The following is a 24,078-nucleotide window of genomic DNA, read 5'->3' as shown; positions in this document are numbered from 1 at the left end:
TATTTCCAAATAAGGTCACCTGAGATACTAAGGTTAGGACTTCAACATACGAATTTGGGGGGGCTGAGAGCACAACTTGACCCAAAGTGGGACCTATTTCAAAGGTATTTTGCAGTTTTTTTAGAGTTATAATTGAGGTGGTGACTAATCGAGTGTGTTTTTCTTATTTATGAATTAAGATAGTTTGCAGATGAAGGGGATATTAACATATAATCTGCAATTTAGCAAGGCATAAACATGAGTTGCAGTGACCTTGTCAGGGACTGAATTTTGTCTTCTCCACCCAAATTCATAAGTTTAAGCCCAGGATCTCAGAACACAACTATATTTGGAGATAATGAAGGTTAAATGAGATCATTAGGGTGGGCCCCAATCCAATGACTGATGTCCTTAAAAGAAGAGGGGATGGCTTGATTGGGGTAATATCTCACAGTGCAAAAATATATCAAAACATCACGTTGTATGCCGTACATATATACAATTTTCATTTAAGTATGCCTCAACAAATCTGGAAAAAATAAAAAATTCAAGAAAGATACAGAGAAAAGCACAGAAGAAAAGTGATGTGAGCCACTTTGATCTCAGGCATCCAGCATCTAGAACTGTGAGAAAATAAATTTCTGTTGTATAAGCCACCCAGTTCGTGGGACTTTGTTATGGCAGCCCTGGCAGACAACTACAGTCCTGAATCATCTAGTGATCATCCTTTAAGGTGTCTGATCAGTACAGGAGACAACACTTGGAAGTGGGGGATGTTGAGTCTTTCCAGGTAACTGGATTCTTATCTTCCAAAGACCAAGACTACTGCTGCTGCCTTTTGGTAATCTGATAATTTGCAAACCCCAGCAAGCGTAAAGCTTAGAAGCAGCAGCATTTGTACGGCACCCTCTTTAACAAGTCCTGGCATCCTAAATGCCACCATGTTGTTTATCTCTGGTACCTGTTACCATTTGGGTTCTGAGATGTAAACTCTGTTCCATGAAGAAAAGCTGTGTTTGACTTTATCTGTCACTGACAGGGGAAGGAAGTTGAACAGAGAAGAGGACTAGAGAGGAAAGGGAGAAAGGCAAAGTGGGAAAAGGAAAACAGAATGGAAGAATGGAAGAAAGTAAAGGGAAGAGGAAAAGGAAATGAAGAATGAGAGATGAGTGAGTGAACATAGGGTTTCTCAGCCTCAGCATTATTGCTATTTGAGGCAGGATCCTCCTCTGCTCTCTGGGGCTGTCCTGGACATTGCAGCATGTTTAACAGCAGCCCTGGCCTCCCCTCACTAGATGCCAGTAGCACCCCCTCACATCCCACACCCTCAGTTGTGACTACCCCAAACCTCTCTAGACATTGCCAAAAGTCCCCTGGGGTGGGTACTACTCACCCATGGTCCATGGTAGGATATGTCATAAAATATGTAAATGGTCAGTCACTTTGATTTTCTAGAATGAAGGGCAGAAGGTAAAGAAATACATGAAAACACAAAAATATAGGAAGACAGGGATGTAGGCGTGAGTCTTAAGGAGTCCCATGGTCTCAGAGTCTGAGGTTCATAGAGGTGGTTGGAGACTTGGAACAGGATGCACTGTTTTCATCAGACACAAATGCAACTGGGACTTGTCCTCACAATTTTGACAAAGGAGTCCATGTACTTGTGACAGTGACCCTACATGTCTTCGAACAGAGACACTGTCCTACCCATTCAGAATGTGGGGCGCCAAACCAAGTACAATTATGGCCAGGGGCTTTGCCTTTTTGCCTAGGTGGTTCCAGTGCATCCTACTCCATCGATATAAGGCTTTTCCTCAGCTAAAAGGGAAAAAAGGGTATCTCAAGCCTTTGTCTCTGATCATTTTAATGAAATATGTGGGAATCTGGGAGACACTATTATCCACTGCTGAAAGCTAGGGCTAGGTGTATTCCTTTGGGCAGGTAACTTTTCTGAGTCTTCAGTTTCTCATTTGTAAAAGAGGTAAAAAGAGTCTCGCAAAGGATCTGTGGTGAGGATGGAGTTAATAAATGAAAAGTACTTAGTAAGGCCTTGAAAAGGACTCGATAAATATTTAATTTTATTTTTATCAGCAAAGAGAGATGAAAAAGATGAAGGAACTTGATATTAAGTTATATAAGGAGTGATCATAAGATGTTTATTTTGATAAGAGGGAGTTACAGGGGGCATAAGGACTGTCCTCAAATGTCTGATGGGACCATGTAAAAAGAAAAGTTTGCCAAAAGAGAGAACTAGAGATAAGAAAGATGTCATAGGAAGGTGTATTTAGGCTCAAGAAATTTTCCAACAGCTGTACCCACACGGCTAACTACAGGAGAAGGAGGGCGCTTCTCCCTATGAGAAATGGTTGAGCAGAGGTGGTTTGGGAAACTGCTACTGCTAGTAAAGGGAAAACTCCTACACATCCATCACGACCCATCTCAGTTGTCCCTACCTGAGAAAGCCTGAGATCACCTTCATAGTCCAGCCTGAATTCAGCTACCTGAACTTGACCTCCCCAAGATTCTATAGTCATTATCTGTTAGCCTGACTCTTTCAGCATCTATGTGGTGAACTTCTTTGGGACAAGAACTCAATTGCTCACTTAATGCTTAGAACTGAGCAGATACTCAGAAGATGTCAAGGGGGAGAAAAGAACCGAATGGCCAGAAGAGATTTCTGATTTAGGGGAGGGGTTAGATGTTGATCACCTATAAACTTCCACCCAACTTGAAGAGGTGGTGATTTCTTGCTTATATTTTGTAGAATCAAACATTTTTACCAAGACGGTGTCAGGCTGAATATCCAGCAACAAAACAACAGCTTGAAGCAAGAAAGGATAAACAAACAAACAAACACACAAAAAAACCCAAAAATACATTTGGTTTAGCATTTCTGTTGCTTGTTTTGTTTTCCAACACCATGCCTAATAGCCCCTTTTGTAGTAGGCATGCTTTTTCCCACTGATTGGTCAATCTGAGAGTCAACTGGCTTCAACAACTGGTTTTGGATTGACTCAGCTGCCTGTGTTCCAACAGTGAGTTCACTGTCAAATACATGTTAAGAAATTCAGACTTGCAAGGAAATATGTACTCAGTTCCAAGAACAAAGTTAAAGTAACTTTTCTTTAGGTTGTACCCAGGCTTGTAAAGTCTCATGCTGTGAATTTCTTTCCTACAGTCCCTGAAAGACAAAAAGCTGCACAACCAGTTGAAAAAACTTTTCTGTATTTCTAAGTTAGGAAGATGTAGGACATTTGCATTCTCCTTAAACCTCTTAGCAAAAGATGCTGTTCTCCTGGGCCAGTGGGTAGATGACTATTTTCAAGGCTAAACAAACAAACAAACAAACAAAAACAAACAAAAAACCCCCCAAAAAACAAAAAACAGGAGCTGAAAATCTGGACTGGAAGGTGAGAATTGTTTTTGAAAAATGGCTTATAATGAGGGATTGAGAGGAGAAGAAAACTCCTGGAAGCTGATGAGCTGTAAAATGGTCGAAGTGGAGGGTGACAGTCTAAAATGTTCAAAAATTTGCATTTCTGCATTAGTCTCTAGGATCACAGAAAAACATTTATTCAAAAAATGGATAGAATTACAATTTAACATAGTGTATCCCTTAGATGTGTATTTGTTTGTTATCTCTTTCAGTGTTTCGTTTTTAGGAAAGGCATTTCAACTCAACAAATGTTGTGGACCTCCTATGTGCAAAGAACAAAACTAGGAAGACAGATGAATGAATACGACATGGTTTTTGTTTCAGGATGTTATTAACCTGGTGGCAAAAAAAGACGATTAAAGTTGTGTTTGTGATAAGGATAATAATAGCTACCACGTATTAATAACTATCATATTTTTCTCAAAAAAGTCAATAGAGCAGAGGAATAAGACCACGAGGGCTGGAGGCAATACACTTCAATTCAAAACCCTGATCCACCACTTAACTCACTGTGTCACATTGTCAGAGTTCCTGAACTTCTCTCTATCTCAGCTTCTCATCTAAAATAACCCAACACGCCTATGCTGAGAGGTTACTAATACACCTAAAGTACTCACAAAAAATTCAGTTAGTGCTCTAAAAGTTAGTTAGAATCGCTGTTGTTCCAGTGTGCATGACACACTGCCTTGATTATATCTTGTGGCAATATTTTATATCCCTGTTTCCCCAGTGAAGAAACTGAGAGGTGAGTGCCTACATCAGAGGTCACAGAGCGAGTTAGGGTTAAAGCCAGGAGGCAACTCTCACTCTGACTCTAAAATTCATATTCTGACCATTGAGTTTCACTGCCTCCAAAGGGAACAGGAACATACACAAAGGGAGAGAAGTGAAAATGGAGGTATTGGGTAAAAACGCTGGGGAACAGATGAATGGAATCACGGAGGAGGTAGCGTTTGACCACAGCTTGGAGGATTTGCCCACCTGAATTAACCTCGTATGTATCCTCAGGACAAGTCAGACTATGTGGACTGTGTGTGGTTTGGTTCTAGACCATTTATTGCCTGATTTTGTCAGCTTGGTGATATTTCTGTGTTAGATAAGCTATGCCTGGTACACAATAGGTACTCAATGATTCTGGTTGGAATGAAGAATTAATGAATTAATTAATTGATGGGGACTGGTCTTCCAGGTTTTTAGCAGAACTTTAAGTAACTCAATAACAGTGAATAGCCTATTAGCCCGTCTTTTTATTACAAAGTAGTTGGAGTCTCCTTGGATTAGAGAGAGATGCGTACTTCTAAGAATATACTGTGAACAGAGAATGCCTTTAGGCTTCATTAATAATACCTCTTTACAGTGAAAAATGCACTAACACTGCAAATGTGTTGGAGTGACAGGATTTCAGCCTGGTGGGTAATCTGTTCTTCAACATAATTTTCTTTCCCGATTACTTGAGCTAATTAGTGAAAATAACCACCTTTCAAATAATGTACCAAGGTGTTTTCACTTTTGTTTTGTGTAGGAAAACTTCTATTACTTTAACAATATGTATTGCTAGAAAGAATAGATACTGCAGTTCTTGGAATCATTTCTTCAGTAAATATAGTGATAACTGCATGAGTACTCAGAAGTGCAAAGAGGCTTGGCTCAGTGGTAATGAAGCGGACTAGTATACATGAGGACACAGGTTCGATCCCTGGCCCCACTCAGTGGGTTAAGGGTCCGTATTGCTGTGAGCTGTGGTATAGGTCACAGATGCAGCTTGGATCCCATATTATTGTGGCTGTGGTGTAGGCTGGCAGCTACAGCTCCGACTGGACCCCTAGCCTGGGAACTTCCAGGTGCTGCAAGTGCGGCCCTAAAAAGACCAAAAAAAAAAAAAAAAAAAGTGCAAAGACTTCAAGAGGTTCAGTTAGAACTCTCCCTAGAGGAATAAAGAGAAGATAAACATACACAACAGTGAAATTACACACACATACACAACAGTTAAATTACACACACATACACAAAAAAAAATCTGGGCAAATGATGGAAACAATGTCATGAGAAAGGGCAGAAAACTGCATGATTTGAGCCCAGCAAGGTGAAAAATGACATTTAGCCCAATGGGATTTTTTTTTTCTTAAACAATTTGATGTTCAGTAGCATATAAACTGGGAAAAGGTAGTTTTCAAAGAGGGACTAGTACACAAACTATCCAGATCCTTTCAAAAATTATTTCTGGTGGACTCAACCTTGGCCTAAATCTGCGAACGAAAATTAGTTCGTCCCATAGCTTCTGATAGTTCAAGCAAAATGGTTTATTTTTAAATACTGGAGTATGGTCATTCCTCATTAGAGCTGTGAGTATGAAGAAAAAAATCATGAAATAAGGTGGAAGAGGTTCTGGCCATGTTCTGTCCCCTATCTGAATGCTAGTTACACCCCATGTGTGCTCCCTTTGGAAAAGTCCACTTAAGATTTGTATCCTTGCCCATCTATTTTGCTATACTTCCATATTGATTTTATTTTAAGAAAACAGAAAGGGATAGACTACTCAAGTAAGCAAGGAGACACTTTAGAATTCCTTCCATTTCCTATTGCTGCCAAAACCACCACATTTACCTTAAAACAAAATGACCTTATATTTCAGATAGATTTTATTTTTGTCTCATCCAAGCGTGCAGTTAATTGCTTTAGGACATCCTGTCTAATCCTCCATATTCTTGTGTAAAGCATTTTACAGCTCTGATGGAAATTTAGATTCCTTCTGGCCTGGAAGAATGAAATAGCCTTGGTTTTCAAAAGAGATTTTCAAGTTTTTGCTTAAGGGGAAAAATGTCATGGAAACATCCAGAGGGGCCGTTTGCCATGGTTACCATAAAGGCAATAGGACTCCAGGAAGGATGGACATTAAAAGCTGCTACCTCTGGGGAGAAGCGATTTCTGTGATAGTAATGGTTACTAATTACTCAGCGCTTAATCGCTTTCAGGCTCAATTCTGTGCGCTTGAAACATATGAAGACGCCTGACAGCGCCAAGAGGTAAATGCTACCCATCTTCCTGTCATACAGTTGAGAAAATGGACAGAGGTGACACACTTTTCCCAAGGCTGCCCTTCTTTGAAGCGGAGAAGCTGCAAGGAAAGCATCCTGGTCTCAGGGACCATTGCCTTTGTCCTCCATTCTGCTCTGCCTCTGAAACCATGAGGACTAGGACCACACGATTCCAGTGGGAAGATCCTGATTGGTTTTACTCTCTCTCCTGTAAGGCTTCTTGGAGATAACAATATTTGTTATATGTAACAGTGACTGATACCAGCTTTGTTTTCAAGATGACCCTTGACTTGTCGAGGAAAGCCCCCAAGGTCATTAACCTGAATAAAGCAAAAGCCATCAAGCCCTGAAAAATCCCATGTATGGCTTTCAGGCAAGACAAGTCAGGGTTTATAACACTTTTCTACTGCTTAATTCACTTTGAGAACTTGTGCAAGCCATTTAAATTCGCTGAACCTTGGAGTTCCCGTCGTGGCGCAGCGGTTAACGAATCCGACGAGAAACCATGAAGTTGCGGGTTCGGTCCCTGCCCTTGCTCAGTGGGTTAACGATCCGGCGTTGCCGTGAGCTGTGGTGTAGGTTGCAGACGTGGCTCGGATCCCGCATTGCTGTGGCTCTGGTGTAGGCTGGCGGCTACAGCTCCGATTGGATCCCTAGCCTGGGAACCTCCATATGCCGAGGGAGCGGCCCAAAGAAATAGCAAAAAAAAAAAAAAAAAAAAAAAAGATAAATTCGCTGAACCTTAGTTCCTTCCTCTGGAAAGTAGCAATGACATCATCCATTCCGCAGGGATTCCAGGGGGATTAAGAGATTACGTATTGATCAATTATGTATGAGTTGGGCACATGTAGGTCCTCAAAGGCACATCCGTTTCCCTTGCTCATCACTGTGGTGCTTATCTTCACAAGGACCAAACAACTTCTATGTGTTTTCTATCTGTTCCACTATGTAGCACACTCTTAAAACACCCTGGAGGCCTCAGAACTATTTGAAAATATCTTCAATAATCATTTTATGTTGTAGATAACACATTTGGCTGCAAAAAAAGAGAAAGTCTAGCTGAAGTGTTTAGGAGGAATGTCATTGCAGGAACGTAGTGGAAAATTAGGCATACCATTGTGAGATATTTCTCAAAAATGGGAGTCTGCTATTACAACTAAGGAGAAAATAGTAATCATTTCATTATTACTACTGAAAAGCCCTGGCAAACTGTGAGGCATAGGTACCCTCTGGAGAAGGACCAGGGGTAAGCAGGGAGAATTCATTAGAAGGTCAGAAAAAAAGAGCCCCCGAGAAAAGGTTAAAAATAATTGGGATTAGTTAGTTCAGAGAGGAAAGGACGACACGGCAACTTAATTACTGTCTTCATTCCTTTGCACAATGAGGGGCCCGCCATCGCCTCCATCTCGGCTAATGAGAAAACTCAAGAAGCTGACTTCAAAAGAGAACCAGGGAAATGGAGGCACCATGCTCGCGACATTTTTATTTGATGACGTAAACATTTAAGAGGTTACTTGAAGGGATTCTAGAATCATCTACCCTGGAAAACCTCTCAGGGTTGACAAGCTTGGAATGTGGGGGCTCAGAGGAAGGATTTGCCACGTCTTAATAAAAAGAATGTTTGAAACTGAAGGCAAGAGACCGGACCCCTGGGTGCTCAAATTTTTAATGCCTTGCCTGTGAGCCTGAAACTCCACCTTCCTAAGCGCCTCGGCTGCAGTCCTCGTGTTAAACCCAATTACAGGGACCTTCTTGGGAAACTTGCTTCTGCTGCAGAGCCACGGAGGAAATAAAAGGTCAGCTCTCAAAAGCCCAGTTGGGAGCCAACTCTGCTTCTTTTGACCTTCCAAACTTTCCATTAGAGGGGCAGTGATCTCAGCGATTTACCAGCATGGGTAGCTGGGGCTATGATTAGATGAAATGCTATTACGGGGCTAAGCTGAAGCTTGGGCAGGCACCACGGAGGAGACTGTGTGTTCTGGGATGGTCTTGGTCTTCCTACACTGGCTGGAGGAAGACAGACCTGGTAAATTCTCCATCTTCCTCGTATGCCCTCAGATGACCGCACAGGATCTGTGAACTTGCAGATGGTGTCTTAATAGTGAATGTTATATGTGTAGGAGTTCATTGTAGACCCTTGGGGCTCCCTTTACTTAGAAGGAAACTCCCCCCCTTTCTACCTCCTCTACTTCCCATTCCTATGGCACTGCACCCCCTGAATGCCTTTGCTTTCCGAAGCAGTGCTCCTCTCCTCTTCGTGGCTGTAGGGGAGAGCTGTCGGTCATTGGATTTGATCTGTCAAGCTTCCTGCTGTGCTAGGGATCAGGGACAGAGTTTAAGCCCCTTTACTGGAGACCTAGAGGGCGCTTGCCTGGGGACAAGGGGCAGTCATTAGGAGCCATCAAGAATGCCCAGCAGGAGCTCATTCCCAGATCTTCCAAGTTTCCAAGAAAGACCAGAACTCTAGCTTTTATGTTAGATCGTCTAGTTTTGTTGCTAATATTTGCTTGTTTGTTTTGTTTTGGTTTTGGAAACTAATTCAGGGAAAAAAATGTTTTTTATTTTTAGGGCCACACCTGCAACATATGGGAAGTTCCCAGGCTAGGGGTTGAATTAGAACTGCAGCTGCCAGCCTACACCACAGCCATGTCAATGCTGGATCCTTAACCCACTGAGCGAGGCCAGGGATTGACCTCGCATCCTCATGGACACCATGGAAGGGTCTTTGGGAACTCTAGAAATAAAATTCTTTAAATGTCCTGCAGTGATATTGTACTATGGATTTATTAGATGTTACCACAGGAAACATGGTAGCTGGGGAAAGGTACATGGAATTCTCTGTACTGTTTTTGCACCTTCCAGTGAATCTATAATGATTTCAAAATCAAACGTTTAAAAGTGAAAGAAAAAAAATGGCTTGCAACAACAAGAACTTTGCAAACAAAAGTTGGGCGGCTGAATTTACCCCACTCTCCTCCCGTTTTAAGAGGCTGCTTTCCTTCTCCAAGGTTCTCACTCACCTAAAGGCAAGTGTCGATGGTACTAAGGCTGCCCACGAGAGGACTTTTTAATCACACTTTTCTTCTTCTGAGACAACAGGCCATTTCTTTGGGTTAAGTTGGCTGGAGAGCAGTAGAAAACCTAGTCACTGGAATTCAGCCTACTCCCAATCTGTAAACTTCATCTGGGCTGAAGAGGTTTTTTTTCTTTTGTTTTTTATCAGGGTTGATGGTTAAATGTGCTTTGGGGACGAGGGGGAAGAAGGAGTTCGGATTAACCTTCTTTAGAAAATGTTTGCTAGAAGGGGGCTTTGGCGGGAGGTGTTATACACACGAAATGAACTCAGTTTAGAGTCAGAGCACCCGAGTTTGAATTCCAGTTTGGTTCCCTCCTGGCTGAAATTACTTGAACTAGTTTCCTCCATCTCGTTTTCCATCTGTAAAATGGGATGCTGTAATTTCTACTTCCCAGAGCAGAGATAAAATTGTATGACTAATGTATTAGGAAAACACTTGATCATCTTCAAGGTAGCAAACAAACATAAATGGTGCTGGTTGTTTTGTTGGTACATGATGGGATATAGTTCTTATGATCAATTTTACACCCTGGTAATCAACTCCCCATGTCACCAAGCCCCTATATTTTTACTTAGTTCGTGGGCATTCATTGTTCACACAAGAAAATAAAACTTCCACCCATTGCCTTGTTCTGTGACTTATACAACACACCTGGGAAAGCTTAACATTAAAAAAATGCCATGCATCATAAACCACCCACTAATGCCCCTTCGTTATTCTTCTCATGCCTGTCTTTATTCATTTTTTCTCCCCCCTTGACATTATTTTCTATCACTTATGGAATAATCTGACCATCAATCTTGTTTAAGGGCAGTTTCCTTCTCAAAGTGGGAGTCCAGCCTGGAAGTCCAGTTACTTATTTGAAGTATTTCTTGGCTTGAAGAAGCAATGATCATTCATATCATAGCTATCTCCAAAAATCTGTTTTATGCAACTCATCTTAGAAGGAAGATCACCTCCTCTCTCCTTCATGAAGACCAGTTTGTTTCCTTTGCATTTCTCTTAAACATGATGTAGAATGTGCAAGTTCTCATCGGTCTTTGGAAACATTTTCTTTTAAAATTGTATTTTGTTTTTACTAAAGTATAGTTGACTTGCAGTATTGTGTCAATTTCTACTGGAGAGCATCATGACCCAGTCATACATATATATACATTCTTTTTCTCCTACTATCTTCCATCATGTTCTATCCCAAGAGACTGGATATAGTTCCCTGTGCTGTACAGTAGCTTATCCATTCTAAATGTAGTAGTTTGCATCTACCAATCCCAAACTCCCTGTCCATCCCACTTCCTCCTCCTTCCCCCTTGGCAACCACAAGTCTGCTCTCCATGTCTGTGGCTCTGTTTCTGTTTTGCAGATAGGTTCATCATGAGGTATCACCTCACACCAGTCAGAATGGCCATCATTATCAAGTATATGAATAATAAATGCTGGAGAGGGTGTGGAGAAAAAGGAACCCTCCTACACTGTTGGTGGGAATGTAAATTGGTACAACCACCATGGAAAACTGTACTGAGGTTCCTCAGAAAACTAAATATAGAGCTACCATATGATCTAGCAATCCCACTCCTAGGCATATGTCCAGACAAAACTTTCATTCAAAAAGATACATGTACCCCAACATTCACTGCAGCCCTATTCCCAATAGCCAAGACATGGAAACAACCTTAATATTCACTGACAGATGAATGGATTAAGAACATGTGATATATATATATATATATATATATATATATATATATATATCACACACACACACACATATATATACACACAATGGAATACTACTCAGGCATTAAAAAGAATGAAATAATGCCATTTGCAGCAACATGGATGCAATCAGAGATTCTCATACTAAGTAAAGTAAGTCAGAAAGAGAAATACAAATGCCATACAGTATCACTTATATGTGGAAACATTTTCTTTCTTTCTCCAGCATATTTTGTTGCCCACATTCCTATGTTCTTCAGCTTTATCTCCTGTCATTGCTTTTCACTTTCTCTAGCAACATGAAACTGCTTTTAGATAGAAACACAGATGCCTCTGCTGGAGCTGTCCCAACTTTCTCCACCTGGTTGATGCCTCAAGACCCAGGTGCAGTCACATCCTCTCCAAGAAGCCTTCCACAGGGTCCCAGGGTTGGACTCAGGACCCTTGTCACAGATGTCTATTCTTTTTCATCTTTTTCCATTTTACTTTTATCTATCTATCATCTGTCTATTTTTACTTTTGAAAATTGCTTTTAGGAAGGTTGCATCAATTTTCTAATTTGTTTTTCTTTCCATCCTTTTTAGGGCCACACCTGTGGCATATGGAAATTCCCAGACTAGGGGGTAGAACTGGAGCTACAGCTGCCTGCCTACACCACAGCCACAGCAACGCAGGATCCAAGACGTGTCTGCAACCTATACCAAAGGTCAAAGCAATGCTGGATCCTCAATCCACTGAGTGCGGCCGGGATCACACCTGCATCTTCGTGGACACTAGTCGGGTTCATAGCCTGCTGAGCCACAATGGCAACTCCATTTTCTTTCCATCTTAATTACATCTATTGTGTCTGTCTCCCCTACCAGTTAAGAATTCTTCAAGGACCTCAGACTCTTTCATTTTTGTATCTCTAGAACCCAGCATGATCTTGCCACAAAGGAGGTCCTCACAAGATGTTTGTTGAAATGAATTTAGATTCTAAGCCTTTTGAAGATAAAGGATGATGTCATTTTATGTTCATTACTAAAAGCCAATCCCTAGGACAGTCCATGGAACATGATGGTCAATAAATATTTATAGAAGGAACAAATGAATGAACATATATTGGCCTAAGAATTAGTGATGGTGGAAAAGGAATGTTATTCTTAAGCCAATCTGAAATAATTTTATTCACTGCCTTTTCCTGTGATTGAAAACTTTGGTCTTTGTTATTATTCAGGGAATATAAAGCAGTGGTAGGTTAAGCCCATGGATTCTACTTGCAATCAAGTGATTTGGATTCAAATCCTGAGTCTACCACCTACCAGCTGTGTCACTTTGAGCAAGTTGTTAATCCTCTCTGGGCCTCTATTTCCTCATCTGTAAAATGAGGGAAATATAATATTACCTCCCAATCCAGTAAGGATTTAGTGAATGCAAAAGACAGTTAGACTATTGCCCAGCACATAGTGTAAGTGCTCACTGTAAGTCTGATTATTATTTATATAAACTAGAGGGCAGGTTTATATTAAAAACATTTGCTGAGCACCTACTATGTTTTGAGTTAAAACCTATGGAGGCAAATATGGGGAAGCTAAATTGATCTTTGCCTGCAGGTCACTCATAGTCTATAAAAATCAAAAATTCCAATTTGGTGTTATGAGTTCAGTGAGGCAAATGAAACCACAATGAAATATTACCATCTACCTGAAAGAAAAACCATCATCAAAAAGACAAGTGATAAATGCTGGCATGGATGTGGGAAAAAAAGAACTTTTGTACACTGTTAGTAGGACTGTAAATTGGCATAGCCACTATGGAAAATGGTATAGAGGATCCTCAAAAAATTAAAAATAAAACTATTATATGAACCAGAAATTTCCCTTCTGGGAATATATCCAAAGGGAATGAAAATACTAACTTGAAAAGTTATCTGCAGCTCCCTGTTGATAGCAGCATTTATGTACAATAAGCAAGACATGGAAACAACCTACGTGTCTATCAATGTGTGAATGGATAAAGAAGTTGTGGCTTCTATATACAATAGAATGATATTCAGCCAGAAAAAATAAGAAGTCCTACTATTTGCAACAACATAGATGGAGCTTGAAGGCAATATACTAAGTGGAATAAGTCAGACAGAAAAACACCACTACTGCATGATCTCATTTATATGTGGAATCTAAAACAAATAAAACACAAAAAACAAAGGCAAAAGGTACAAACCTCCAGTTACAAGACAAATAAGTACTAGGGATGTAAAATACAGCATGGTGACTGTAGTTAACACTGTCATATGATATATACATTGCTGAGAGAGTAAACCCTATGAGTTCTCATCACAAGAAAATTGGTTTTTCTCTCTTTTTTCTTTCATATTCTTGTATCTCTATGAGAAGAGAGATGTTAGCTGGATGACTGCAGTAATCACAATTTATGTAAATCAAACCATTATGCACTATACCTTGAACATATACAGTGATGTTTGTCAATTATTTCTCAACAAAAATGGGGGGTGGGAAGGAGCTTCCTGGTGGCCTGGCAGTTAAAGGACCTGGCATTGTCACTGCTGTGGCATGGGTTCAATCCCTGGCCCGGGAACTTCCACATGCCACAGGTGCTGCCAAAAATTCTGGTCCTGGGTTGAGTACAGAAAGCAGTGTTAGTTGTTTGTCTTTTACTGCTTATCATTGCTTCGGTGTAATAAATATTGCATTAACCATGAAAAGAGAAGAAGGAGGAGGAGAAAGCATGGCATTTGTGTGCATTTGTCTTGAGCATATTTGGTCAAAGCTGAAGACTCCTCCACACCCCTTTCCAGTTTTTAGTTTCCAAAATCCATTAAAAGAGTATGTGAATTGGAGGAATAAGCAGCGGGGGCAGGGTGTGGGGGGGTGTTGAGTACATTTAATCAGAAGTTGCAGGAGCAAAAGAAGGATTCCAAACTCTGGAAGTGATGGTTTATGTTCCAAATGTACCAGGGACTTGCATCCTACACTTCACAGCATCCTGAGGAGGTGGCAAGAACTCTGGGAGGAAGGACAGGGATGTATAGGTGGGTTGGTCACTTGCTGCCTGGTCCCTAGCCTCATGGCACAGCTGCAGGTGGGGGAAGAAAGGGCACTTGCCAACCCCACTATAGACACTGCACCTGTGGGCAAATCAGGCCACCTGGAGTAACCAGCATCCAGACATTTGCCTTTCAGTCGTTCCAGGGAAACGACTCATTTGGCAGCGGGGGGAGGGGATGGGTGAGCATGCAGTATAAATGGCACATCGTGGAATGTACACAAAGGAACAATTCATGGGTCCAGGAGACTCAGAGAGCATAAATTCACTAGCTGCACAGTGTTTACACACGAGAAATTTTCCTTTTTTCTTTGTTTCTCAGGTAGTGAATGACTGCCACAGAAATGTCATAACTACTGTTATGGATAAATATTATAACACTTAGTAATGGACCCTGGAATACATGCACACATACACACACACATTCACAACAAAGATCATCGTGTGCCCATCGCTATAATACATGATGGACTTGAGGACAGCGGTGGAAAGTAAATGGGTGATAACCACCATCGTTGGGATTCAAAGGCACGTAGAAAAGAACCTCGGAGTTCCTGCTGTGGATCAATGGGTTAAGAATCTGACATAGGATCTGTGAGAATGTGGGTTTGATCCCTGGCCTCACTCAGTGGGTTAAGGATCCAGCACTGCTGCAAGCTGCAGCATAGGTCATAGATGTGACTTGGATCTGGCATGGCTGTGGCTGTGGTATAGGCCGGCAGCTGCAGCTCTGATTCTACCCCTAGCCTGGGAACCTCCATATGGTGCAGATGTGGGCCTAAAAGGAGAAAAAAAAAAAAAGAACCTGGAGAGGGGAAGCCACGTTTGATAAGCACAGGCTCCAGGGTATCTGACCTTAGACAAGGAAGCAGTGCTTCCAAGGTGGGCATGGAAGGAGACTACCTGTTCACATGAGCCTCTGGCTTCCAGAAACAACTGTCTTTGACTGACTCTCTGGGTCTTTTGGAAAGTCTCTAAGAAGTGACTTTTTCTGCTCATGGTGGAGAATTTTTGCTGGAGTGGTTCCTGGAAGCGAGTTTGGAAGTATCCTGTACTGAGAGCTTTACACACATATTCGGGCCTTTTATTCCAGTGCAAAAGGCCAGATTTCCTGGAGATGGGAGGGTACCGTTAAACAGCAGAACATGCCTTCAAAGGCCATTATGGAGCCTGACCTAAATGTTAGGTTGGCTCCAGTCATTAGGCCTCTGAGCTGCGCTCTCCGCTATAATTATCAGCTATCATGCGTCTCCCAACCTCACAAAGGCCCCCTTTGAAGCTGCCCAAGTCACAGACGGGGTCTGTCAACTTCTTCCTTCTCCACGCCCGTGATGAGATGAGAGGTGGGCAGAACATACTCTTCAGAAGGAGGTTATATAACAGGAGGCCATCTGTGACGCTGCTCCAAGGCGGCCCCCAAATGTCCTTTGTCTGTCCTCCCTACTCATGACTCCTTGATGGCTCCAGATGTTGAGCCAGACTGATGCCCCAGGTACCTGTTCAGAATATCTCAGCATCACAGAATATAAAGAAAAAATAAACCAGCAGCATTCTTCAGCATGGACACTAAACTGAGCTTCTAGGACTCTGAGCCTTCTGTTTTCTGAGCTTTCCTAGGCAGTCCTTCAAGTTTAACAAAGACACCACGTGGCTTAACACTGATGAGTATGAAGTTCAATGACACCCTTTGTAGACCCAGATGATAGGAATATAAGTTGATCTCTTCTGGAAAGCTGTTTGACCCTACGTGTCAAGGGTTTTGAAGACTATGTGTTATTTTAACCAATACTTCCACTTCCAATGTAATAAAACAGCCTACAATCCAAACAACTTTGTGGGAAATGGCATTCATTACTAGGAAATATTGGAAACAAACTCAAACAGCCATGCAGGAAATTGGTAAGTACTTTTTGCTGAATTCGTCAATGGAATATTTGAAGTCATGTAGAATTAAGTTTATGAAGAATTTGTAATTAACCTGGGAAAATGCTTCTGTTCTGGTGATTCATTTAAAAAACAGAATATACAATTGAATATACAGCATAGTTTCAAGTCAAAATTTTTAAAAATGTATAGTAAAGACAGCAAGGAATAATAAACCAAAATGGTCAAGGTTTCTTCTGAGCTACAGGACTATGGATGATTTAATATTTTCAATCTTTTTGTCATTGTATGAATTTTCTAAAAGTGTGTATTTTTTAATGTAGTAAAAAGATGCTACCTAGGGAGTTCCCATCGTGGCTCAGTGGTTAATGAACCCACTAGGATCCATGAGGATGCGGGTTTGATCCCTGGCCTTGTTCAGTTACCATGAACTATGGTGTAGGTCACAGATGCAGCTCGGATTTGGTGTTGCTGTGGCTGTGGTATAAGCACAGCTACAGTAACCCTGAGTCTGAGAAGAGTCTGTAACCTACACCACAGCTCACGGCAATACCAGATCCTTAACACACTGAGCAAGGCCAGGGATCAAACCCACGTCCTCATGGATACTAGTCAGGTTCAATTCTGCTGAGTCACAACAGAACTCCCCACTCATTCATTCATTCATTCAACAAATGTCAATGGAGCGCAGTAACAGAGGCTGTCCGCGTCCTCTCCATTTCCTCTTAGGCCTTATCTTTAACTCTCCGTTCTGATACCCACAAGTCTTTACTTGAAGATTTTTTTTTCTGGCCACCAGAGCTCTCTCTCGCCATGGACCAGGCAGGATGACAGGTGGAGACTTCCCACTCCTCGAGGACAGCCCTCAGTGATTGATGGGAGCTGGTGTGTAACTACCCCAGCTCTACCACTCAGGTGGGCAATGCTGAGTGTGTGTCTACACTGGCTCCTCGAGTCCCAAGGACCATTATACTGCAGTTGACCCAGTGGTAACTCACTTAATAACATACCTGCTATAGACTGAACGTTTGTGTCCCCCCAGACACGTATGTTAAAACGTAGCCTCCAATGCCATGGTATTTGGGGGTCTTGGAGAATGATTAGATCGTGTGGGTGGGGATTTTTTTTTTTTTTTTTTTTTTGTCTTTTTGCCATTTCTTGGGCCACTCCCACGGCATAGGGAGGTTCCCAGGCTAGGGGTCGAATCAGAGCTGTAGCCACTGGCCTACGCCAGAGCCACAGCAACGTGGGATCCGAGCCGCGTCTGCAACCTACACCACAGCTCACGGCAACGCCGGATCGTTAACCGACTGAGCAAGGGCAGGGACCGAACCTGCAACCTCATGGTTCCTAGTCGGATTAACCACTGCACCACGACGGGAACTCCCAGTGGGGATTTTATGAATGGGGTGAGTGCCCTTATAAAAGACACCCCAGAGAGCTCCCTTCCCCTTCTGCCGTGAAGGACACGAGGACAGCTTGGCCACCTACAACCTGGAAGAGGACTTCCACCTAACCATGCCGGCACCCTGATCTCAGACCTCCAGCCACCAGAACTGTGAGATATCAGTTTCCGGTACTTATAAGCCACTCAGAATGGTAACCTGTTATCCCAGACCTTTACTGGCTGCCTTCCTTTCCTTGTCTCCCTCCTACCCCCTTCCTGCATTCCCTTCACCTCCCAAATAAACAAGTTGCGCTTGCATCCTTCCTTGGCATCTGCTGTGGGAGGAAAGCTAGCAAAGAAGAGCAGCTACATCTATCAGGCACCTGCCTTTATGCAGCTTGCTCCCTGGTGGGGGAGACCAGCCATAAATAAGCAACAGTAAATAAAAGGTAATTAGAGATTGTGAAAATTACCAGGTGAGAACCAAGATGATGCGATGGAGAATAACAGGGGGTGGAGGAATTCTTTTAGACATAATAGTGGTCAGGCAGGGTCTCAGGGGAATGTAACCTTCAGACAGGACCTGGAGAACCAGGAGCCAGTTACACAAAGGGGCAAGAGCGAGAGAATTTAGGAAGAAGAGTCAGCTACGTGGGAAAACAGGTTACAAGTTCATGAACTCAAAGGAGAGTATGGGCAGAAGATCAGGGACTAAGGAATATGGAGATGCTGGCAGGTGACAGAGCTTCCAGGGCTTGAAGGTATGTCGGAAGTTTGGAACCATGGGAAACCACTGATGCGCTTTAAGGAAGGTCTTTGACTTTGAGCTAAGCATGGAGGTTACTGTCTCCATCCTTGGGATTCAAATTCATTCACCTGGCTTCAGGGAGGGGGGAGAAGGGGAAGAAGCACGGGGAGGCTGCTTCTGCAAAGAAGTATGTGAGGAGAAGCTGAAGGGACCCTTTGTTTCTTCAGGCTAGTTTTCGCTTTGATTCCCCAATACCTCTAATTCTGCATGTCACCAGGAAATAGGTATCTCGCAGCTCCGCGACAGCCTTCTCCAGTGTCTATGGCAACCTGGGGTTGGGGCCATTTTTCCTTCCTCAAAAGAATGGGCTGGCTTCCTGAAGATAAGTGAAGCCCCATTGTTGCTCTCAACTGTTACGGAGGTAGAGTGCACAGGAGTAATAAAGATACGGCCGAGTACTGCTAATGATCTTGCGTGAAACAGCATGAATTAAAGAAATCATTTCTCCCCAGTCTAATTATAGATGCTTCAGGAGGAGAATGCAAGAAAGAGCCTCAACCTGGGGCTTTGTTTCTTAGCCCAGCCGTTTTTTCTGGTGTTCTTTTGTGTGTGTGTGTGTGTGTGTGTGTGTGTGGCCAGAATCCGGATCTGTTATTGTCTGACTACAAAAGGAGTTGGCTTCCAGGTTTGTGAATTAGAACCACTTAGCTGTGTTCCTGGGAGGAATGAAAGGACTAAACAAAGCAGGTGGGTGGATAAAGGAGCATTATTTGACAACAAAAGTTTCTTGACTTACAGATCAGGTGGGTGTAGAGCTCTTCCTCCTCTTCCTAACCCCAGGACAAGGTTATCTTCCCAAAGGAAGGCAGATCGCATCATTCAACAATACAGAAACCCTCAGTGATTTCCGGCAGACTGTACGATTTAAAAAAAACAAAGCTCTTTAGCTCAACCTTTCAACCTCAGCTTTCACAACGCAATTTCAACTTACTCTGTTGAGCTACTGTCAGTTCTTCCAAAGCACCAAGCTCTGTCAGGTGTCTGAGCTTTCTTAGAAAATACATTCTCACCTTCTAAAACTTGACTCAGGGATCCCCTCCATCATAAAGCCATCCCAGCCTCTCCAGATAAGGCTGTTTGTTCTCACCCTTGCAATCTGTGACATCTCAAATCCCATACTACAGATTTGGGGACTGGGTAGAGACTGATTGCAATAACAGCCCCAGTAAATAATCTGCCTGCATCCACATCCTTGGCCCATCATTCAGTGGTTCCCTGGGTCAGAAGTGTGACTAGTTTTAAATGATAAGATTATAGCAAACTCACGCCATTCAGAGACTTGCAAAGATGGGTGGGTCTCTTCTTGTCCTCACATACAACTAGGATTACTTCCTCTTGGATCCCTACCACCACCACTAGAACACGCCCAGGCTAGCCTGTTGGAGGACAAGAGACATGTGGAGCAGAGCCAGGCCACCATGGACCAGCCAGCTCCTGGCCAGCTCTCCAGCTGCTTGAAGATGCATGAAGGCGTCTCCCGTCTCTAAACTGGCAAACCTACCCAGACTGCCCACAGACTTATAAACAATAATAAATCATTGTGTTAAGCCACTAAGTTTTAAGGTACTCTGTTTCATGCCAATTGCTAAATGATAGAAGGCCCACAAAAGGGGAAGATTTCCTTCTGATTGGTCATTGTCCAGAAGCATGAAAAACCCTAGAGGGGTCCACTGCCTTTAGCACATTAACACTTTCCAATAGAGAAAGTTGGTCCAATTTCTGTTATAATCCCCTCATCTCCTAAATCAAATAAAGAATTCCTCCTCCTTGATGGGGTGCCAGTGAGAGGTAATGAGATGGCAACCATCCTTTTGAGAGGACAGAACTTTCTCTTCCAAGAACTGATTGCAAGAAGCAGAGAGGGAAAGGGAATGGCTCCCCCTACAGGTCATATTTGACCAACCATGCTCAGTCGATGTTTCCAGAACATCCTCTTCCCCTGTGTGTGTGTGTGTGTGTGTGTGTGTGTGTGTGCTTGCTTGTTTGTTTTTGGAACTGAAGGAGAAACTACAGCAATTAAGCTACTAAGGAGAGAATGGAGGGGAAAGATTCAGGCAGAGGAAAAAAAGACTGAGAGAGGCTTGGCGGAGTATGATGAGAGGTACTGTAGGAAGGGATTTCGCCTTCACTGACACTATTCCACTTTCCACCCAGACGCACACTCATGCATCTTCTATTTAAATTATTCAATACCCTAATAGAAAATGTTTGATCACTACATGCCAGGCATTGTACAAACTCATTTAACTTTCATAATAACTCTAGATGTAGGTTGTCCATCCCCATTTTACAGATAAGGAAGAAAAGAGTCAGAGGTACCCCAAATCACACAGGTAGTGAGGGATGGAAGTGGGGTTCAAATCCAGGCAGACTTGCTCTGATGTCTGTGTCGGCATAATCTTGAGGAAAGAAGCCACACTGTGCCTTGTAGCCCATGGTGTAGCCTTAGCCACCTTGGACGTGGATTGATAGGGACAATCAGAAGGAAGGGATATTGCTTTCTCTCTACCGCACTTTGGACCTTTTTCCAAATGAGAGCTGATAGAACCAGACAGGGAGTTCTCTTCCTTAAAAAAAGGCTCTGGGAGTTCCCATCATGGCGTAGCAGAAACGAATCCTACTAGGAACCATGAGGTTGAGGGTTCGATCCCTGGCCTCATTCAGTGGGTTAAGGATCCAGTGTTGCCATGAGTGTGGTGTAGGTTGCAGATGGAGCTCAGATCTGGCATTGCTGTGGCTGTGGTGTAGGCCAGCAGCTATAGCTCCAATTAGACTCCTAGCCTGGGAACCTCCATATGCTGTGTGTGTGGCCCTAAAAAGCAAAAATAAAATAAAATGAAATAAAATAGCCTCTGGGGGAAGGTGTCTCAGAGCCAGGCAATTTGGAATTTTACCTATTTTTTTGCTTGTAATTTTTTTTTTTTTTTTTTTTGGTCTTTTTAGGGCTGCACCTATGGCATCCACGGCATATGGAAATTCCCAGGCTAGGGGTCGAATCAGAGCTGTAGCCGATGACCTCCACCACAGCCACAACAACGTCAGATTCGAGCTGCATCTGCAACATCCACCACAGCTCATGGCAATGCTGGGTCCTTAACCCACTGAGTGAGGCCAGGGATCGAACCCATGTTCTCATGGATACCAGTCGGGTTCCTCAACCACTGAGCCACAACAGGAACTCCCAGTTTGTAATTTTTTTTTTAGGAGTACACCTGTAGCACATGGAAGTTCCCAGCCTAGGGACTGAATTGGAGTTACACAGCTGCCAGCCTACGACACAGCCACAGCAACTTGGGATCCCAGCTACGTTTGTGGCCTATACCACAGCTCATGGAAACGCCAGATCCCTAACCCACTGAGCAAGGCCAGGGATTGAACCTACATCCTCATGGATACTAGTTGGGTTTGTTTCCACTACGCCACAATGGGATCGCCTGGAATTTTGCCTATTTTTTTCACCCTTAGAGGGACACACCATTTTACTTGGTTGAATTCCACTTGTGTTCTTGGCTCACCTCATTATTACTATCACAGAGACATAATCAACCACTTTTTTTTTTTTAATCTTACTGCTCAAGTCATAACTCTACTATTTTAGTCCATTCAATTTCTACACCAGATTATCTACAATGCACATAACCACATAATTATGCCTTTATAAACCATTTATCCAGATTCATTTTATATACATAATTGAGTACACATTCCCTCTCCAAAACAAAAGATTCCCCTTCTATTCAATATTTTGCATCATCCTCCACCCCAGTCTTATCTGCCAGTAAATGAAAGAAGCCCATCTCTGTACTGCCCCCAAGTCATTCCCTGCCCAGTTTAGACAACCCCCCCAAATCAGGGTGTATCTCTAATTTCCTCTACAGAAAGCAAAGTCCATTCTTGTTCCCTATTGGATTGATTTCAAGAGCAGCTTCAGTGTTTTACATGCACCAGAGATTTATGTGGAAATCGATAAAACAGAGTCAAAAGAAAGTGACACAAATTTGCATGTGGTGGATGAGAACAGTGAGTAGAAGTGCTCATTGCCATTGTCAACAGCCTGTGTTTAGGAAGCATTTGCCTGATCCCAGCTGAATCATAATATGCATGTGGAAATTGATAATTATGTTCATTCAACCCTTTGAGAAATGGCTTCATGTGTTAAGATGCAAAACCATCAAGCTAAGTGCCCAATTCTTTATTAACTCAGTGTGGAGTTTTTACAGTTAAAGGCAGCAGTTTTGCATCTACAATTACCCCTCAGCTTTTAAGTGGATCTAAATGGACAAATGAACCACAGCCTCCCGCTCCCCCTGATACAATGCATCACTCTCCTGGTGGAAAAAAAGTGAACAGGAGTTGACCTAGAGCTAGACACTCTGTTGGTGGCTGTGAGTTCGTCTTTGATTTAGCTGGAGAAACCTGAGTCCTGTAGGCAGGAAGTCCAGAGATCCTTCTTATGGCATGAGTCTGGAATAAAATTCATTTAATGAATGAATAATGACTGTCTACCTTGTGCTAGGCACTCTTCTGGGAATTGGGAATAAACTGGTGGGAAAGACGGGAAACATTTTTTCTTAGCCTACTGGGAGAGACAAACACTAAAGAAACAAATAAGAGAAGCAGACCATTTCAGATACAGTAAATTCTAGAAAGAAAATAAAATGGGGTAGAGAGTGTTGGTGACTCTTCTTAGCCTGTTTCCTATGGATCCGAAAGACTTATTACCATGTCCTGGCCACATGGTTGGACTGCCTCATCATTCTCACCCTTCTAGAATAAGAACTGGGAATCCAGTGTCACCTTAGATTGTGCATTTGAACTTGTCTGGTTACATCTCTAGTGCTAGCCTCTCTAGCTAGCCACGTCCCTTTTCTATCCTCTTCTTCCTTCATGTCGCCCATTACTGCTCACATTTGAGTCAACTCAAGAATCATGTCTTCATCACCATTTCCCCTGGAGTGTCTAGTGCTATATGCACACAGAGAAATGAGTGAATGGATGGATGGATGAAAGAATGAATGAGGAGTTCCCGTCGTGGCGCAGTGGTTAACGAATCCGACTAGGAACCCTGAGGTTGCGGGTTCGGTCCCTGCCCTTGCTCAGTGGGTTAAGGATCTGGCGTTGCCGTGAGCTGTGGTGTAGATTGCAGACGCGGCTCGGATCCTGTGTTGCTGTGGCTCTGGTGTAGGCCAGTGGCTACAGCTCTGATTCGACCCCTAGCCTGGGAACCTCCATATGCCATGGGAGCGGCACAAAGAAATAGCCAAAAAAAAAAAAGAATGAATGATTCAATGGAACAATTCTAGGATACCAATGTCTATTCTTTAAGGTCCTGGGGCAGTGAAGGTTTAACCTTACCCAAACAGGGGTCTGGCCTTTGCTTTTGGCTACTGGGATGCAACCCCTTGACCCTTGGAATGTCATGCCTGATAGGGTGTCTTTGTTCACCTGGGTCCCTGGCCACCAGACAGGCTAAAAATGTGATTTATAAGGGAGGCTTTGGGCCCTGCAGTATCAGTTCTAACTATGAAGGAGCTGAAGACTACTGGTTAGCCTCAAGTTATCAGTTCCAACACCAGATGGGCTGCCAAGTATGTGCACAAGTCTCAACGAAATCCCTAGAATTTCAGGTGAGTGTCCCTGGTTGGCAATCTCTGTGCATTTTGTGCTGATACTGAGAAGCTCACACTATCCACAGCTCCACAGAGAAAGGATGA

At 42.8% G+C, this 24,078-nt stretch overlaps 1 protein-coding gene and 1 long non-coding RNA gene across 8 annotated transcripts in view; one reads left to right on the top strand and one right to left on the bottom strand.

Moving 5' to 3' along the window:
* The window catches only part of LOC110259931 (uncharacterized), a 563,371-nt gene that overhangs the window by 158,139 nt on the left and 381,154 nt on the right, over positions 1–24,078 (bottom strand). For 4 of the 6 annotated variants that reach the window (XR_014840782.1, XR_014840784.1, XR_014840783.1 and 1 more), the window contains one exon: positions 19,101–19,219. This is a non-coding gene — a long non-coding RNA (uncharacterized LOC110259931). Of the gene's footprint in view, positions 1–17,289; positions 19,220–24,078 lie in introns of those variants that run through there. The other 2 variants (XR_014840787.1, XR_002342415.2) reach the window with 1 other exon arrangement.
* The window catches only part of SHISA9 (shisa family member 9), a 545,216-nt gene that overhangs the window by 465,957 nt on the left and 55,181 nt on the right, over positions 1–24,078 (top strand). The window lies entirely within an intron of this gene.

The sequence above is a fragment of the Sus scrofa genome, chromosome 3 (assembly GCF_054392235.1).
Source record: "Sus scrofa isolate SSC_HxYL_T2T_F1_AM1 chromosome 3, Sscrofa_HxYL_maternal_Yorkshire_Landrace_v2.0, whole genome shotgun sequence".
NCBI classification, from domain to species: Eukaryota; Metazoa; Chordata; class Mammalia; order Artiodactyla; family Suidae; genus Sus; species Sus scrofa.
This window is presented reverse-complemented; position numbering and strand designations above follow the sequence as displayed.